The sequence below is a fragment of the Piliocolobus tephrosceles genome, chromosome 2 (genome assembly GCF_002776525.5).
Source record: "Piliocolobus tephrosceles isolate RC106 chromosome 2, ASM277652v3, whole genome shotgun sequence".
NCBI classification, from domain to species: domain Eukaryota; kingdom Metazoa; phylum Chordata; class Mammalia; order Primates; family Cercopithecidae; genus Piliocolobus; species Piliocolobus tephrosceles.
Window position 1 is genome coordinate 155,929,947 of NC_045435.1, and position 2,312 is coordinate 155,932,258.

Here is a 2,312-nt window from a genome sequence, read left to right on the forward strand (position 1 = left end):
AAGTAATCTGAAGGGACCCAGAAGCCCAAGCTGATCCATTACATGTCTTTATCATGCTAATTGGAGCAGGACAGCCCCAAAGAGCTAGCACCTAAATGCCTTAGTAAAGTACCTGCGTGCCAGAAAACGGGAGATAAAGCCTGACGATATTCAGGAGTCTGCCACATGTGTGAAGCCTCTAGAGTCCAGTGGTCTGGGCTTTGTTGGGATAGACCGTCTAACATGAGATTCAAGTTGTACTTTACACCAGAAAGAGCCATGAAGAAAGAGATACAAAGCTTGATTTTCAGAAGTAACCCAAATCAGATTTGAGTATCCGTTGCTGTAAACCACTAACTCAAGTAACCCTTAAGTGTACAAGGTTTTTGGTTTTTGTTTTTGAATTTTTATTTTGACATAATTTCAGGCTTACAGAGCAGTTGAAAGAATAGTTGAAGATTGCCATATACCTTTCACAAATGTTAACATTTTCATAGGCAGATAGAAGCAAATATTTTTAAGTTGAAGAAGTTACGTTTCTTTTCTACTTATTTAGTTCTAGGAATTTTGACTGATGGACATTGACTGCTGGCTGACCAAGGCGATCTGTGGTGGTTGGTGGCATGTTGGTGGCTAAAGCAGGTGATGTGCAGTGGGGCAAGGGTGTGTCATAGTGACCACCTGGATGGGCCAGCAGGGCCAGGTGTAATGAGACACTGCCATGGAGTTTCTTCCCTCAGATACAATGTGGCCTGGGTGGGGGCCATGGTGCAACCCTCTGGTACTGAGGAGCCCACACTGTGCGGAGCCTGCCCTGCCTATGCACCAGTGCCAATGACCCAGCCAGGCCTGATTTAGCCCCACCAGGCAGGCAGCAATGGCCCGTCTCAAGCATGGAGCTCCCTCCCTGATACAGGAAGCTGTTGGAGAACTGGAGCTTTGAAGCCATCAATTTGCAGCTAACTGTAGAGAGCAAAGATACCCACATTATCGGCAGGATTGAGAGCTACTCACGTAACATAGCAGGAGACTACAAACACTGGTGCAAGCTGTTCTGATAGGAGGGCAGCCTGCGTACTGAAGGCTCTCTCCCCATCCCAGACCTCGGGCCTCAGCCCCAGCAGCCTGAGCAAGAACCAACGTGGCAAGGACGAGGACCCCTCAGGGACAAGTGCAATTGCAAGATCATCTTCCACTTGATTGTCATGCTTAGCGAGTCATTTCAGGCCTGACTATGACCTCAGCACAGCCCACAGCCATGGTTTCAGCTGGAAGCCCAGCCTCAGCTGGGTGGTGAAGGCAGTCAACTGCAGTCTGTTCTCAGCTGCATGGGGGGACATCAAGGTCCTAAGACACAGCTGTGGGACACAGTGGATGAGGAGATCTGCCTGGCTTAATGGGACACCTACAGCTATAACCCAGACTTAGACCCAGACCCCTTCAGGGAAGAAGATATCCTCTGGTCCTTCAATGACTTCTTCTACAACAAAGGGAGCAAATTGTCTTCTTCAGCCACCGCTCCATTAGCAGCTCCACCTACACACCTTCAGAGGCAGGCAACAAGATGGACATGGAACTGGGGCAGGAGGAGGAAGAGAAAGAAAGCAGAGGCAGAGGCAGTGAGGATAGGGCTGAAGAGACCAGACCATGGAGAACAGAGTCCCAGTGATTTGTATGTAATGAGGAGGAGCACAGGCCCCAGCTCCATCCAGCTTCAACCAGTGCCTGGACCTGCCCACCTGAGAGTCCCTGAGGCCTCCCCAGTTGCAGGCCAGACCCTGGTGCTGCTAGAGTCTCAGCACTGCCCAAGACCATGCCTGTCTTGCCCTTTGGCTCCAGCCTGTTGGTGTCCACTCAACCCCATAGGCTTCTGCTGCCCACACTGTGGCTGGACTAGACAGTGCAGGACCTGCTGCCAAGAGTAACCACCTTGCCCAAACAAACTGCCACAGGCAGGGGCAGCTAGACCACAGTGTTTATTTTTGTATTTCTGCTGGGCCTGCACACTCCAGCCCAAAGGGCTTATGACCAGAGGCCCCAGAGGTCATGAGCTGTAGTCTTGGGCCAGCTCTCGGCGCCCACCTGTACCCCACCTCACCCATTTGGTTGCATGCGGTGAGTGTCACTTTGCTGCAGCTCATTGCTTTCCAATAAAAACGTCTGTGACTTAAAAAAAAATTGAGACAAAAATTTAAAAATTGTATAACATGGTCATGAATGCTGGCAACCTCACCTCCACCAGCACCCCACCCCAGCTGCCACCACCGCCAGTGCAAGTGCAAACACAACACCAGCAACCCCACGGCTGCCAGTGCCCAAGCCCCCATTTTCCC

The 2,312-nt window shown here is 50.9% G+C and overlaps 1 pseudogene; it reads left to right on the top strand.

Annotated features, from left to right (window-relative positions):
- The first annotated feature begins 744 nt into the window (after positions 1–744).
- Positions 745–1,659, top strand: LOC111539445 (annotated as a pseudogene).
- Positions 1,660–2,312: the final 653 nt, after the last annotated feature.